Source organism: Cervus elaphus, chromosome 15 (assembly GCF_910594005.1).
Source record: "Cervus elaphus chromosome 15, mCerEla1.1, whole genome shotgun sequence".
NCBI lineage: Eukaryota > Metazoa > Chordata > Mammalia > Artiodactyla > Cervidae > Cervus > Cervus elaphus.
Window position 1 is genome coordinate 32751578 of NC_057829.1, and position 17469 is coordinate 32769046.

The following is a 17469-nucleotide window of genomic DNA, read 5'->3' on the forward strand; positions in this document are numbered from 1 at the left end:
AAGAGAAAGGGGACACCAGGGTATAGGGACTCTGTATTCTCAAGCTCAGAGACCACAGAAGAAAAATGAAAACCAACCAAATGCCTTCCTTGCCTCTCCAGTCCACGCTAACCCAGGGCTGCCTGCTGACAGAGTCAGTGTGAACTTGGAAACCTTCAGATATTTTACAGGTAGGTCAAAGCCATGTTTTCTGCTACAGTAGGTCAGATTTTCAGGATGCTGTCCCCCACCCCAAGGCCCTTGAAAACATAAGAGAGGGGTCTGATTCTCTGAGATGGGCAGAGTCCCTTCCCTCCCCAAACCTGGGAGTTAAGTATTCCCTCCCTCAACCCTTTCAAGGCCAGCATCTAACTTCAAATGTCCAGTCAACCCATGAACAGCATGTTAGTCTCTGTCCGGGAGAGTGGACTTCTGGAACATCAACATCTCAGCCTCTGACTTAAGAGTTGAGAATTAATCTAGCCAGAGGAATGGCATGCTGTCACAGAGGACAAAAAGTCCCGGCTTTGCAGATCTGCCTCATCTTTTGTTTGCTTTGTTTTATAATCTAAACTTGCCGCACAAACTGCAGCAGTTTATTTAACCCTTCGAAAACTCAAGTTCCTGAGCTGTAAGATCAAAATGATAAGAAATGCTTGGCAATGGGGTTGTAATCCTTCTCATCCTCACAACTAGTACTAATATCACCCATTCTGCAGATGAGGACCAGGGGCACAGAGAAGTCAATTCACTTGCCCATGGTCACACAGCCAGTAAGCAGCCAAGCGGAGCTCGGACAGGCTGTCAGTGGGCATGTGCTCTCATTACAGAGATCTTCTGTATCTCCATAAGAGGTTAGAAATGAAGGCCGATATTCATTTATTCATTCAACAATTTACCTTTGCAACACTCACAGAAGGAATGCTCACAGGAGGTTCTCAGACAGTAAAAACAGCCTCTACTTGCAGGGTGTAAGAATTAATAAGGATGTATATTAATAATATATCAACACATATTTATTAATAATACATATTAATTAATAATATATATTCTTCTTATGTGTTTATATATTTTATAGTATGCTCAGTCGCTCAGTTATGTCAGACTCTTTGAGATTCCATGGACTGCAGCCCACCAGGCTCCTCTGTCCATGGAATTTTCCATGCAAGAATACTGGAGTGAGATGCCATAAATATATCTTTATATTTATTTAGACTATATATTCTATAGTTATAGATATAGATCTATATATAGCACTATGTCTACTGAATATGCAGTAGGTGTGCAACAAGCAATCAAAGCTCATTAATAAGTCAGGGATCAAAAGGATGCGGGCCTGGCACCCTGGTGGGGCAGGCGGGCTGCCCTCCAGCTTTGCCCAGGTGGCAGGACTTCTGCTGAGAACATAACTGAGATCCTGGGTTTCCTGGAGCTGAGCCAGGTAACTATGCACCCTAATGATTCCAGCCCTTCTCAGGGACCTTCTTCCAAAGGCAAGAGAGCCTTTAAAAATGCATGGGTCTCTGCCGGGCCACGCTTCCTGTTTGGAAGTCTCTTCAGTTCAGCACTTCAAAGAGAAGCTGCATCTGTCACGGGCTCCCAGCCCAGGCAGGGCCTTGCATCTCAGACTGAGAGAGGATGAGCCAGGTGTAGGGTACAGCAGGCTGCTGATACCTCTCAGACCCCAGCACAGCCCCCAGCAAGGCCGTCTGGGGGTTCCAGCAGCTTCGAGAGCCATCTGGAAGCCGGGTCTCCCCGTGGCTGTGTGAGTCACCCCTCAGGGAGGGCTGGGGCACGTCACAGAGCCAGCGTGCTTCAGAAGCTTCCCTCTGCCCGGTGGAGAGAACAGTACCCTTTTCTCTGGGCCAGGAAAGGACCAAACCAGCCACATCTTCAAAGAAAGCAGAGGCGGCAGGCCAAGGACAGGATGCACCCTCTGGTTCAAGAGCACAGGTCTCAGAGACAGACCCATCAGGGGCTGGGGCCTGGCTTGGCCCCTCTGTAAGCACGCCACATCACCATCTGAGAAATGGACATAAGAAGCCCCACATCCCTGGACAGAAGGACATACACAGGAGACTCTGCACAGTGTCTAGAATATTTTTATGACGAGAAAACAGTAGTTATGGATGATCACGATGGGAAGATGATGGACTTGGTGATGGAGAGGGAAGCCTGGCGTGCTGCAGTCCATGGGGTCACAAAGAGTCGGACACGGCTGAGCGACTGAACTGAATGATGGGAAGAAGAATATTAGAAAAATAATCATCCAGGCCTGCTCTAAGTCTTGCCTTGGTAAAGCTTCCTGTTAGGCACTCAGATAAAGCTCATATGCTCACCTTTATGTAACAAGTGTCAGCCACTCAATCATGTCCAACTCTTTGCAACCCCATGGACTGTATCCCACCAGGTTCCTCTGTCCGTGGGATTGTTCAGGCAAGAATACTGGAGTGGGTTGCCATTCCCTTCTCCAAGGGATCTTCCCGAGCCAGGGATCAAACCTGAGTCTCCCACATTACAGGCAGATTCTTTACCGTCTGAGCCACCAGATATAACAAACACACACACACATATATATATATGGTGGCCCTGGGCCAGGCATTGTTCTGAGCATTCTGTAAATACTAACTCAATCCTCATAATAACTTCACACAGTGTGCATCGTTCTTATGCCCATTTTACAGATGAGAAAACTAAGGCACAGAGAGATTAGGTGACCTACCCAAAGCTGTGAACTATAAGAGAGAGAGTTGAGCTAGGATTTAAACCTAGGCAGGCTGCCCTGGAGTTCATGCTCTTACCCAGAGCTACATTGCACTGCTCCATCATTATTCTTGTAGACACTGCCTATTACATCCTCTCACCTTGCTGGGTAGAGCTGCTCTCTTGGACTGGAAAGGAAGAACTCAACGTCAGCAGGGACCTCCTCTCTAACATCATGAAGCCCCCAAAACACCAACAAAGCCCAGTTCGGAGTGGGCTCTCAGCCAACCCTTGCCGACTGACCTGCCAAGACCCACTGTGTCCTTTTTCCCCTTCAACCCACCCACCAAGCAGAGATTCAAAGAGCACACACAGCATGCCTGTCTCTGTGGCTGGCGGCCTGCCCAACTCCCCTCCTGGGTGGTGCTTTCAAATTTGTAACCTTCACCCGCAGTAAGAAATTTATTTTCCATTGTGACTCATACACATCTAGTATATAAGTAACTGCAACAAAGGGCTCATGAAACAACATCTAACCTTATTACACGGGATGTACTTTCATATCTTTTGTTGTTGTTGTTGTTGTTTGCATTGGCTGTGACTCACTAAATTGATTTTATGATCCACTTATGGGTTGCAGCCATGGCCTGAAAAATTCGTCTTAGGTTATTTCAGGTCTAACACGTGAACATGCAATTTCTGAGCACACAACAATCCTTCCTGAAGCTGGAAAGCCCTGTCTACTGCATGTGAGCAGCATGGTACTGTCACACTCTGGGCGGTCACTCTGATGCTCCCCAGAGCCCTGAGCCTGGCTGGAGCACTGAGGCTGTGGAGACTGGGTATGAGCTAGGAGCTAAGGACCTGAATTCAAATCAGCACTCGTGGGAGGCACAGAATTAAGAGCATGGCTTCAGGGTGTGTTGGAAAAATGAGTTGAGGTCTGGTTACAACTTGGGTGGTTCTTAACCTCCCATAAGCATCAGTTTCCTCACCTGGAAATGGAGGTTGTTAATGCCCACTGCAGAGGGTGGATAGAGGATGGCTGGGTGGAGGGTTGGGAGGGGGCTGGGTGGGTGGATGAGAGGGTGGGTGACTGAGTGGGTAAATAGGTGGGGAGCTGGGAGGGTTAGCTGAGACACAGAAAGCACTCAGCAAAGTGCCAGGACCTGTAACACTGAATGGGTGCTGACTGGTGGTGGGAGATCTTTGCTGCCCCCCAACACCTGACCCAAAACCGTACAGCGCCTTCCATCCCCGTCTCTGTGTCTTGTAGTTGCAGACACTGCAACCTTCAGAAGAAATAGCAGCACTTCCCTAGCACATGGTTAATACTCAATAAATGTCTGAACCAATTAAGCAAGAGGCTGGGACTTATTCATCCAATAAGTCACCCATCACTGAGTGTCTTTTTGAAAAAGGTGTTTCCTACAACCCACTCCAGGGCCAATGGCCAGTAAAGTCTTTTGCATTAATTTCACTCATTTCACATCTCTGGACACAGGACAATGCACCACCACCACGACCCCACACACACCTAGGATGGAAAAGAGAGGGGACAGATTCCACCGTGGCTTCCTCAAGATGTTTGTAAGTTACCACTGGTGACAGAGCTGGCCTTGCTAAGCTTGCTGATTCTTGCCTACACAGTCTTCCCAGGGAGAAACAAGCGTCTCTGTAAGTGGCTCATACTCCTGAAGATAATGAGGCTCCCTGTGATGAGAAGAAGCACAGGACTGATGGGTTAGGAGGCACACAGGAAGTGTATTTCCACCTTGAGTCAGACTGTTCACACGGCCCAATGGTGGCAGGGACTCCTTAGAGGATGTGTACCTCCGAAGCCCAGAAAAGGAAGAGATGCTACAAAGAGTCTACCTTGAGCCACAGCAGGCTGATCTCCCTGACGTTGTACAGGGGAGCATTCACTTCTCTGAAAGACTAGTTAGTCACGACAGTGCCATGCTTCAGACATAATTGCACTGGTCCTATTTGGGTCTCTGTGGGTCAGCTGTGATGGAATTTCCATTACCTACCGTGTTTTGGTTACTGGAGGACAATGTGTGTTTGGAGAAGGGGGTGTGGTCAAGAGGAAGCACAAAAAGCCAGAATATCTTGAGTATCTGTAAAACCCATCTCTGATTTTAAAACTTCATAAAGATGATGAATCTCTGTGAGCTGAAGAGTCTTCTTGGAATCTCAGCACTGTCTGTGGGAACGGCTCCTGGCAGGCAGTGTGGGCTTTGAAATCCAAGTCTCTCCGGCAACAGAGCAGAGTGAGCTCCCCCAACTTGGCCACTGAGAGTGGAAACAAGACCCAGGAAAGGGAGACTGTGTTCTGCTCACCTAGCCACCAGCCCTGGGGCTGCCAGAGATGCAGACCGCAGTTATGGATATACGGGTACATGGCTCGTGAGCCAGGAATGCTCAAGTATCAACAAAGATAAAGTAAAATGACCTCATCTCTCCTGCCTTCCAGAGAGCAATGACGTGAAAGGGCCAGACATCCCCCTGGGTAAACAGGTGCACCAAGTTACGGAGTGTCACCAAAAGGCCCACTCCCCCAAATGTTAGAGCTGGGAGGGGGAAGGCTGCTTTAGGGACCATCTCATCCAGGGTTTCTCAACCTCGGCACTAATGGCATTTTGGCAAGACAAATTTGATGTGGGCATCTGTCCCGTATGTTTTAGAATGTTTAATAGCATCTCTGGCCTCCATTTTTTGGATGCTAGTTGCAGTCTTCCACCCTCCCAAGTTGTGACAACTAAAACACGTCTCCAAACATTGCCAAAAGTCCCCTGGGGGCAAAAGTCATCATGGATTGAGAACCACTTATCTAGACTAGTGGTTCCCAAAGTAGATGCAAAGGAACATTAGTTAGTAAGCTCCCCTACAACCCAAGTATTCCATGATCAACTAAGTCTGTGAATCACTGCCCACTCTACCCCACGGCAGTGATTTACCGTATTACTGGATTGGCCAAAAGGTGCACTCAGTCTTTTCCATAACATCTTATGGAAAACAAAGCTCTTTTTGGCCAACCTCTTAGTATCATTATATTAAGGACCCTGAAAAGTGCCACAGTAAGTAGAAACCTGTTTAAATAACTTGTGATCTTTCTCAAATGAGATGCTTTTATTACCTGTTTACATCTTTCAGAGCTAAATAATATCTTGTGAGATTTTTATATGTATATGTGTACGCAGGCACAATATACCAGGCAGCCTTTCTCCCGTTGACTAGATGAAGGGAAGCCATAAGCCAGTCTTGTTCCTAAGTCCCATTAACAGATGTGGGGCAGAGCTATGCCTAGAAGCCTGGAGCCCTGAATCCCAGGCCACCTCCTTCTGCACAAACGGTTTGGATGCTATCCACAACAAAAGCCCATCTTCTCACAACCATGTCACAATATGGTTCTACCAACACCACTGACAACATCCACCTGGAGAGCTAAAGCTAGTGAATATCAGCACAGTACTCCCCAGGAGAACAAACCAAGCAGGCATGTTCTGCAGGCGAAGTCGAGGAGGACCTCACAAAGGCAATGGCCATGGCCATGGAGGATACAGGCAGGAGCCAGCTGCTCAACATCACATCCACACGTGCCTCCCCAGCCCATCCAAGTGCAATCCCCACCAGAGATACTCAACGTAACTCACCTCTGTCTTAACACAGTGCACCTTCATATCGGGGCCGGCACATAGTGGGCTTTGATAAAGTTTGGAGTATGCTAACCAACAAAGGTCAAGGGCTGAACCATCGACATGCCTTGATTACAGTTCACGGGTCACCACTCCTCTCTGCCCTCTTCACACTTTTCTTGGATCCCATTCCATCTTGGCCTTCTGGGTTGCAGAGAGAACTACTCCCTTTAGAGGCAGCAGCTTCCCCCTCCTCTGAACCATCCACTGCCCATCTCTGCACTTACACCAGTTCCAAGATATGAGATCAATTTCTAATTCATATCAGTCGAGCCACTGTCCCTCCTGGAGGCAGTGTATCAAGGCACGTTTCCTATCCCTCTGGCCCAAGCAAATGTAACAATTGACCATTCACCCTCCTGGTGGTCTTGCCCAGACTGAGCACTGGAGGGATCACAGATCGGCTCTCATTCTCGGATTGCAAAACAATCAAAATAATATTAAAAGGGAAACTATTGATGGCATGATATTCTACAATTTTGCATGAAGATTGAAATATAATTGTACCTCGAGACCTCTGGGGTCCCACGGATGCTCTTTCAGTCCTAGGGAGCAGAAGAGGATCTCAGGGATTGCTCCTGGCCCTTTGTGACTTTCCAAGCAGAGGGGGTGTAAGCACAGGCAGTGGGGAGGGCTCCAAGCTGGAGGGAAGGCCTGGGACCCCTCTGCTGGTTTACCTCGGCTCCAGCCAGTCTGAAGCCTACAGCAGTAACTGCAGGCCACTGAGCCGATGCTGAGGGCTCAGCCCCTGGGCAGCTGCAGCCAACGGGTGTCTCAGCAGCTGCAGCATGAATACAGAAGCAACTGCAGACTGCCTGCAGCTTCCCCCCGAAAAAAGTCTGTGCTGTGGAAACAGACAGTCAGTGACTAGGAGGCTGGGACCTTGGATCGGAAAAGCACACAGCCAGCCCCTCCCACTTGCAGGATTCCAGACTCAGAGCCTCATCTTCACTCTTGCTTTCTCTTTCCTTTTCCCTTGTCAAGTTAGTGGGGTGAGGTCATGCTTACCAAGAAGCCAAAGGGACATTGCCTCCTTGGGGCTCATTTACCACTTCTCACAAAACTCACATAATCACCTCCTGTTCTTTCACTTCATGAGCCTATTTTTATTGCCACTACGCTAAGTGCTGCACCTATGGTGGTGAAGAAGACAAAGATGACCTGCTCACTGGTTAATCCTATTGTATTATGATACCTTCAAGAATTTCATCCAAAACAAGTGGTTGTCCTGATTTAACTTCCTCATTTCACACCCATGAAACGCAAGCCCAGTCATCCAGGGTCAGGTTCAAAGAACTTTAAAATGGGAAGAGGCTTTGGAGGCGACTGTTGGTGTCCGGTGCCACACCACGGAGCAGTGGTGACATGTGGAAATAAAGAGGCTCGTCTGTCTGTCCCCAGTCCCTGTGGAGCTCCCCAGGCGGCACTAGTGGTAAAACACCCTGACTGACACAGGAGTCATAAGAGAGGCAGGTTCGACCCATGGGTCAGGAAAGATCCCCTGAGGAGGGCATGACAACCCACTCCAGTATTCTTGCCTGGAGACTCCCACGGACAGAGAAGCCTGGCGGGCTACAGTCCATAGCGTTGCAAGGGGCTGGACGTGACTGAGGAGACTTAGCACACACGCATGTAATCCCTTTGAAAGGCCAATGAGAAAGCAGCGCGCCGTGAACTTGAAAGGCCCCACACACTGTCCATGGGGAGGCAGTGCCCCTGCCAGGCCCAGAAGGCAGGGCACCCAAAGTTTTTGACAGATCATCACCAACCGTGTCACCATCACGGTGACATCAAGCCTGAGTGATGCCCAATGTTTTAGACATCCCAAGCCTGAAGCCCAGGCCACAGAGATAATTGCCATGCAGTCAGAGCCACAGCCAGTCAGCCAATACCTCCCTTTTGGGAAGATCCACTATATGTTTGATAGCACCAACATGCCACTGCCTCCAAGGGACCCATCCCTCATCCAACTCAGGACTTGTATGCCCACATCACCAGCTAGCACAAGCTTCTTCCTGCTTCCCAACCACACAAACACAGCATGTGCCTCGCTGAAGTAACACACAAAGGCAAGTCTTAGAGCTGTGTGGACCATTGAGCAGGGTGTGGACCAGCATATCCTCTGACATCTGTAGTAACACCCCACTCTTAACTCCTGGACACCTTTCCCCATGGAAGAAGTAACTGCTAGGAAATCAGCTGCACCAGGATCATCACAAGTCCACCACCATCTGCGTTAAATAGTTGAATAATAATGTGTTGAGGTCCCAGTGAGAGGCATGGGATGACAAGGATGAAAAAGATGATGCCTGGGCTTTCTCCGCTCTCCATAACTAGAGAAAAGTCTGAGCGGCAACGTAGACCCAGCACAGACAAAAATAAATAAATACATAGAAATTATTTAAAAAGAAAAAGACGGTGCCTCCACCTTCAAGGAACTATCTGGCTGGTGGAAGTTACCCCAATGTGATCTGTCAATGCTGAGGTCAAAAATGGAGTTGAGGTCAGCAGCTTGGGGGGCTAATCCAGGAGAGGGACTCAGTCAGTGCCTCCTAAGCCACTCACACCTGCCCATTACACACTCTGCCCCACTTATGTGCTACCTGCACCATTCACTTCTTAAGCTTTTTCTTTAAGCAGGCTCATGCTTTTAATTAACTATATCTCAATAAAACCTTAGAACACTGCTATATGTGAAAAACTGGTATAACTTGTGAAAAAATAGAAGATAACTTTCAAAATAATCACAATGCAAAGCAAAACCAGGTCACGAAATTCCAGCCAGATACCATTGCTGAAAGAGGTTCTCAGCCAACCAAGGCTGGCCATGCCTTTGTTCAAAGGGGACAAGGCGGAGTGTTGAGAAGTTTTCAAAACACCAAAGTGATAAACTTCCCTGGTGGTCAGGTGGCTAAGACTCCAAGTTCCCAATGCAGGGGGCCCCAGGTTTGATCCCTGGTCAGGGAACTAGAACCACATGCTGCAAATAAGAGTTTGCATGCCACAACTAAAGACCCCACATGCTGAAATGGAGATCAAGGATCCCGCGTGCTACAACTAATACCCAGCACAGCTAAATAAATAAATACATATTAAAAACAAAACACCAAACCGAGATACTCTACATGTGATAATCAGGACTGGAAGAAAAGTAAAAAAGGAGTCTCTTCTGCCTGATGATTCAAGGTCTTATCTACATATCACTGGAAGGTACCAAAACCACCCATCATGTGCTTCCTACACTTGGAGAAACCCTGAAGCCTGAATTGTTTCCATCAACACCTAGAATCGGTAATACCATAAGTTTATGACTTAATGTCAGGCACGAGGATGTTAGACAATGCTCAAGCAACACTGGGTTGCTGGTTGAATTAGGTTTCCAAATTTTCTGCCCTCCCTCCAATGTTAAATATATCCCATGGGTGGCAAATCAGGACAAAAAAGACCAGAGATGGGAGAGAAAGAGCCCAGCTCACCCAGCTGGCAGCAACAGAGTGAAGAATCAGCAGTCTTCAATTGTTTGGGACCCAGAATCCAGAAGGAAGAGAGGGCTTTTCAAATGGTTTTATTCTCAATTTTAGACCATGAGTGGAATTCCATCAGAGGACCCCCAAGAAGTAAAGGCAGTGAATCAGTCTTGGCAGGTGCAGAGCATGTCTGAACCAGGAAGGCACGGCAGATCTGGATCCCCTAGAGGAGACTAGCACCATGGCCCAGTTCAAAGTCCATTCCTAAGGAAATCAGGAAGACCCCAGCAAAGCTGGCCTTCACAAGCTACATACCCAACTGGAAAAGAATTCCCAAAATTCCAGGTAGAACTGGGCAAAGAAAACTCAACAGGTTAAACCAGAGGCTTACGAAAGTTAAAAGCCAAATCAAAGTTGACTGTTTACATTACAAGAAGATTCTTCCCTCTTGAAAAGCAATCCTTTGTAGGCTGAGCTTCCCTGGAACACTTAAGTGTTTGTTAACAGATTATTAACTCTTTGGCAGGTTCTCAAGCTCTAAAGAAAACTTGTAGGAAAAAGAAGAGGGGAGGATGTGGAGTCTCTGCTCTGGTTGCCAGGCTTTTTGCTTGTGTTTCACATCACATGTGTGCATACTAAGTCACTTCAGTCGTATCCAATTCTTTGTGACCCCAAGGACTGTAGCCCGCCAGGCTCCTCTGTCCATAAGATTCTCCAGGCAAGAATACTGGAGTGGGTTGCCATGCCCTCCTCCAAAGGATCTTTCCAAACTAAGGATCGAACCTATACCTCCTGTGACTCCTGCACTGCAGGCGGATTCTTTACCACCAAGTCACCAGGGAAAAGCCCTTATATACCGTATCTCCTTTAATTAGCCCTCCCAGCAGGGTTAGGAATGATCAGCTCCATTTTATAGAAAAGAAAACTGAGCACAGAGAAGTAAAGTAACTCACACAAGGTCACACAGCTACCACAGCACCAAAAGCAATGGCTGTTTCTAGCACCACATAGCATGGCCTTCCCAGCGAAATACTATTTGCATAACACTTGCATTTTATGATGACTGTGTACTAAAATATGCCTTCTGGCATATAATTCAATGACTGTTTCAAAAGAACATATATACATTCTAAGAAAGCCATACACAGTAAAGATGACTGTATCGAACGTATAACTTATTATGAGTCAGAAGTATCAAAAGAAAATTATCTGATTATACCAGGCTAGAAAGGGAGAGGGTTCCTGGTACCTAAAATTCTACCATTCCAGTCATATCCAACACACACACACACACACACACACACACACACACACACACACACACACACACACACACACGATCCCTCAGCTGAAATGTTCCACTTGAGGAGATGGAAAAGCAAGGGCTAGACAGGTGTTTCCAGCTCAGCCTTGATGCTGAGCTTCTCCTCTACCTCCAAGGATCTGGAACTTATCTGGCAAGCCAGGTGGCAGAATAGAGAGCTCCATTACCAAGGGTGGACCTGAGATGCTTTCTGAGCAGGATCGGGCAACTGTATCCTCCTTCAGGAGATAAACTCTGAATGTAGGATAGAAGCATTGTGTTATAAACTCTGAATGTAGGGTGGAAGCATTGTGCTACTCAGCGGTTATCAGCTGGGGAAGGATGGAAGGAAAGGGAAAGAAAAAGACAGAGAGGGGAGGGAAGGGGAGGGAAGGAGGGTGGAACACAGGAAGTCAACATAAAATACATTGTCAGTGGTACAGGGTAAAATAAGAAGAGCTTTTCAGTGACTGAAAACATTTTTTTAAATGAAAGAGGGAAAGCTACTACACTAAGCTGGTGGGATTTGGGTTGGTTTTTAAAATGTCAAGTTCCTGTTAAGTAGGTTTTTCAACAGGTAAAATTTCAGAGTGAAAAGGTATAGGAACAGTTGTGGATAGAAAATTCAGAGCAACTCACCAAGGGGAACTTGGTTTGTGGTAATGGCATAAAACAGGCATATACACACTTCCTAAAGCAACTGTTTAGGCCCCCGAGAACCCAAACCAAGGCCTCCAGAAGTAGACATGGGGTTTCATAGAGATTGGAGGGGGCTTCTGGTGGCAGGGCCTACAAACCCACAGAGGGAGGGGCTACAAGATACAGAGGTAAGAGCCCTGCACGGGGAGCCAGGACCATGCTCTGTGGACAAAACAGATGACCCTGTATACAGGGCAAGTCCCTTGATGTGGCTGGCCACTGGCCACTTCCTAAAAGTAAGAGGCCGCATACACCAGCGGTGACAAACTCAAACGCTTTAAGCTAGGCTGGGGACACAGCTGAAAGGGTCAGCAGGGACTATGGTGATCTAGAAATCACATGCCCGGGCCAAGGAGGCAGCAGATCCAGATCACTGTCAGGTCCCACGCGGCCAGATCAGTTGATTCTTTTTCAACAGGTGCTAGAAATCTATACCTTCATGTCAATACACTTAATCTTTCTGTTAGCATCTAATTTTTTCTTTTTCAGTGAGACACCATGAACGTGGCACAAATCCTGGAAGTGCTGTCCGGATTAGATGTTCAAAATGCCCTAGAAATGTGGTGTGTCAGGCTGGCTGGGTACCTGTCCCCTACTTTATTAATGCGCGGTGCAGGCAGCATGGGCTCCCATGGCTCTTCCAATACACCACTCTCTTAGAGCACATTGAGAAGACAAAAGGCAACAGAACACTTGCAGGTGGCTCTATCTGAGGTCCCTGACCCCAGGGAAAGGTGAGAAAATGCCTGGCTGGACCACTGACTCTGCCTCCTGACTCAGGCTGTGACTGGGCACCTGAGCATCCTGCCACGGCCGGGAAGGGCCCTTCCCATCCTGCAGTTTGACTCTGCGGATCGGCTCAGAGCTTCTCTAATAAACATAAGCATCCTGCTTTTCTAACAAGCTCACGGGTGACACAGCTGTTGGTGGTCCTTGGGACCATACTTTGAGGAGCAAGGCAGCACTTGCATAACCTTCTTTCCCTTCTGCCCCTTTTCTCTCTTCCTGAGGCCCACAGGCAAGTCTCCTCTGACTGCCAAATTCCTTTCCCTCTCAAGCCATTACCCCAGTTTCTAATAAGCCTTCTGCAAAGTAGGTCTAGACTTACTGCCTTGACTTCTCTATCACCTTCCTCTCCACTGAAACCCCTGCTCTGGCTTCTCCTCCTGTCCCACTATGTTCCTAGAATTATTCCTTCAGGTCACTAATAACCTTCTAATTGCCTAATTCAATATCCTCTTCTGAGAGCCCATCTAAACAAAGCTCTCTAACTGATAATAACAATGATATTTATCAGTTGGATATTAAGTGCATCAGTGACTGTCCCAAGTCTTTGCCTAAGAAGTACTTCAAATGCATTATCTTACCCCCTAAAATATGTTCTATGATTAGCCTCATTTTTACAAATGAGGAAACAGGCTCAGAGAGCTTAAGTAACTTGTCCAAGGTCACATCACTAGAAAGGAGCAGAGAGGGGATTTGCTACTTGGGCAGTCAGCTACAAAGCCCTCACTCTCCCCTCACAATATGTTATTAAGAAAAATCCCAAACACATAACAAGGTTCAAAGAATTTTACAGAGAACACCTGAATACTCACCACCTAGATTCTACCATATACACGGTATTAGTCGCTTAGTCATGTCCCACTCTTTGCAACCCCATGGATGGTAGCCCATTAGGCTCCTCTGTCTGTGGGGATTCTTCAGGCAAGACTACTGAGTGGGCAGCCATTCCCTTCTCCAGGGCATCTTCCCAACCCAGGGATCGAACTCACATCTCCTGCATGGCAGGCAGATTCTTTACCACTAGCACCACACACTGTTTTACCAAGAACATCATTATATTTTACTGTATGTATTGCTTTATCACAAATCTGTCTGAAAGTTGTTGTCTTTGGCTGTATTTGAAAAGCAGCCTACAAAACACTTATAAGGCTTAGCTCAGATGTTACAATTTCTGACCCCCACCCCCCAACCTTATTCTCTCCTGGGGTTGGGATGGGGCAGCAGGAAAGGGGTGTTGATCCTGGAGCACCTGTTTATTTCGCCATACCCCGTGTCCCAGCCAGCCTCTGATCTCTCTCCTGGCACAAAGCAGGGAGGGAAGGTGTTTGAGAATAGTTCACCACCTTGAAATGCCTCCCCAGGCTCTGAGGGGTCTTTCAGAAAGTGGCCAGGAGAACACGAGGACAGGTAGCATAGGGGACAGGGAGCCATGCCTCCCTTTGGAGGCCTTTGACCTGTTCAAGGGGGATGAATGGTACCTGTTGGCTCTGATGCCTTTGTGTTTCCCAGCCGCAGCAGGCCTCAGGCTCCATTCCTAGACCCAGGGGTATGGTGGGAGGGTTGTTGGACATTTCTCATCCCAGGGTCTCTTTGTACACCTCGAAGGGAGGCCATTCCCACAGAATAGATGTGAACAATCGATGTCAATGACCCCCCTGGAGACCTGCGGGCCGGTGGTGCCTCTGCCAGCCCAGCCCATCTGCCCCAGGGAAAAGGTGTTCAAGCATAAAAATAACAAGCTTTCTCTCTCTGCCTCTTGCAAAGTAAAGCCCCCTCAAGGGGGCAGCATATGAAAAGAAAGGTCTCCCCCTGAAGTGCTGGAATCTGAGTCCTGCCACCTTAGGATCTCCACCGCTTCTTGCCTTGTGACTTTAAGAAACCCCCCTACCCTCTCTGGGCCAGGGCTTTCTCATCTGTAGAAATAAGAGGACACCAAATAAATAAGCAAATCTGGCCCATCTACTCTGTCCATGGCAGTGGGCTGGGGCTGGGTGGAGGGGAAATAGGCATTACGGAAGATCTCAGCAGACACTACCATGCCCTGTTCTAAGCCCTTTTTTTGCCTGTATTAACTCACTGGATCCTTCCAAACTCTATGAGGTAGGTGCAATTTTTATCCACATTTTATAGGTGGGGAAACTGAGGCACAGAGAAATGAAAACTTTCCTAAGGTCATATTATTAGTAAGAGGCAGAGCAAGGATGAAACACGGGAGGCTGTGGAATCTGCATGGATGAGACCACTATACCCAGCTGCCTGCTGGAGAAGCCTGTGACCCTTTCTGCACCTTCCAACAAGACTCAGTTCAGTTGAGGTGGCAGGACAAATACGAAGATTTAAATGCTGATGAAATATTTAAATAACTCTTTGAGATAATAGTGGGGAAGACACTGCCAGGCATAACATGATTAATTGCCAAATGAAAGTGTTCAGACAGAATTGCTCTAAAGGTCCAGAAAAAAAAGAAAAACGTGAGATCATCCGAGATTGGAGGAATCCCGGGAGACTGGAGGTGAACTGGATTTTGCAGAATGAGAAGGATGAGAACGGGCAAAGAGGAAGTGAGAGGGGATTCCAACAGAAGTCAAAATTCAAGAGGTAGCCCCACCTACCCAGTTCTGGAGAAGCAGGGAGCCCCAGATGACTGAAGGTGGCTTAGGAGAAGAGGGTACGATGCTGCTGGAAAGGTGAGCTGAGGCCAGGCCTCAGACACTAGTATGAGTCTGAACTTGACTGTAGGTAACAGGGAGCTGTGAAGGAGTTGGAGTGAGGATAGATAAGTATCTTTACCAGAATGCCTTCAGGTGATACACTGTATACACTGGGGGTACCCAAGGGGGAACTCAATGAATCACTGACATTGGCCAAGGAACTCTGGGGTCTTGACAAAGCCAAGCAAGACCCAACTGGGGAGGGGGACACCTGAAGTCTTCTGCTGGGCTTTCTTTCTAGGGCTGTTAAAGAACTGAGCCCGCTGTGCAAACAGGGAAGCAAGCAACTATGATCCAAAGAGACCCCCAGGGTCACACCCAGTGAACAACATTTTTTCCAAATGCTATTTTTAATCCTTCTGTTGACCAAAAACACACTGGGAAGAAATGAAGCATGAACATCAACAAGAGGCTTTCCAAACTCTCCTCTCTCCTATTAGCCAGGCAGCGGCCGCACAGACACCACATGGCCCACTAGCCAAGCGGCCCCTTCTGGTCTAGGACAGGAGGATCTGCTTAATTATGTGCTGACTATAAATAGAAGGCTTGAGCAATAGGCTGAGATTTGTTCTGTCTCATATACCAAGATAGGGTCCCACAGTTGGCCAAGTGAGGGTCATGGGGGCTCACTCACTCGGTCAAGGCCACAAGAGCATAAGTTTGGAACAGCCTGGAGTCCTCTGGGGACCGCCCTCTGCTAGAGGAGCCAGCAGTGGAGGGGACTTGGTCACTCACAGTTCTTAGAGGGGGGCTGTGGGGGTTAGAAAAGAGATGTCCCAGGAGACCAGAAAGGCCTATTTTCTTTGAGGTGTCTCCCTACCCATGGAATCAAGATCTGGCTCCAGCCCCCCAAGGCCATTCCTCTTTGCTACCCACTGTGCCCATGTTCAACCTGCACTCTGAGTCCCACCCACTCCCAGGCTACCGCAGCCACTCCAAGGAGTGAATTCCCCAGACCAGACCCGGGAGGTGAGCCAAATGAACATTCAAGGCCAGGAACCCCCATCCTTGGTTCCCAGCACCAGCAATGGAAGCCTGGCACCCAAGGCCCCCTTCTCTCACCCCCCGTGCCACCGCCCAATGCCATCTCTGTTGTCACCCCTGCCCCGCTGGTCCTCTCACCCTCCCTGCTGGGCTTTTTGCACTCTATGCATTAGCCCTCTCTTGCCCCAGCTCCTAAGTTACCCACCCAGCTCCTGCAACCTCAGGGGGACCCAGGACTAAAGTCAGATGAGCCTGGCCTGGCCTTCCAGACCCGCTACTTCACTAGCTGTAAGACCTCGGCCAAGTGAAATCACTCAGTGCCTCCATTTATTCAACTGTGCAATGGGCACAATAGTGTGTGGATCTCCCAGGGTTCCTTATGAGGATGAGCAAGAGAACACAAAAGGGCTTCTCCTGGAACCTGGCACATGGCAGTGTTCCTTAAGGAGAGTCCCTGGTAGCTCTCATCCACATCTAGCATGCCCACGTGTGCACTGACTCAGTATTGTGGGGGCTGACCCCCACCCCCCCACCCTGCCCAGTGGCATGGGAGGTAGCAACAGGAATCAGCACATCTGACCTCTGTACTCGGGGCTCCAGCTCCTATCTGGTGAGAATCCGAACTCATTTCCCTAAGTGTCTGAGAACTGCTATTTACCCCATCCTTGTCCCTCCTCCTGTCCCAGTCTGGGGAGGCTTTGGGGAGGGGGTGGACGGAGCAGCGTGACTCGCTCTGCACAGGTGGCCAAGGCGGAGGGAGGACATTCCTTCATAGCACATGTGTGGTTTTCAGCGAATGTGTTTGCCCACCCAAAGCCATGATGATGGCCCAGGGTCAGCCAGGATCCCAAAGAGGACAGGTACACACAGAAAGATGGACAACCAGGCAAGAGAAAAAGCCCTGGAGGCCGCCAGTATCCCACGGAGAGGCCAGAGCCCCTCCATATGCATGTTTTCCCAAGTGAAAGGTGGTCCCAGTAGGCTCCTGCTGGTCTTGAAGCCCCTGCATCCACAGAGTCTGCCAAAGATACCCACTTCCTTCAGACCCATCACTAAACCTCTGATGGGCATTTTCACAGCCACTTAGGTATGGTGGTAAGCCTTGGAAAATTCTTCTTAGGGTGGTTCATCTAGGTTGG

The 17469-nt window shown here is 48.4% G+C and overlaps 1 protein-coding gene across 11 annotated transcripts in view; it reads right to left on the minus strand.

Moving 5' to 3' along the window:
* Positions 1 to 17469, minus strand: part of KCNMA1 (potassium calcium-activated channel subfamily M alpha 1) — a 748888-nt gene that overhangs the window by 549249 nt on the left and 182170 nt on the right. The window lies entirely within an intron of this gene.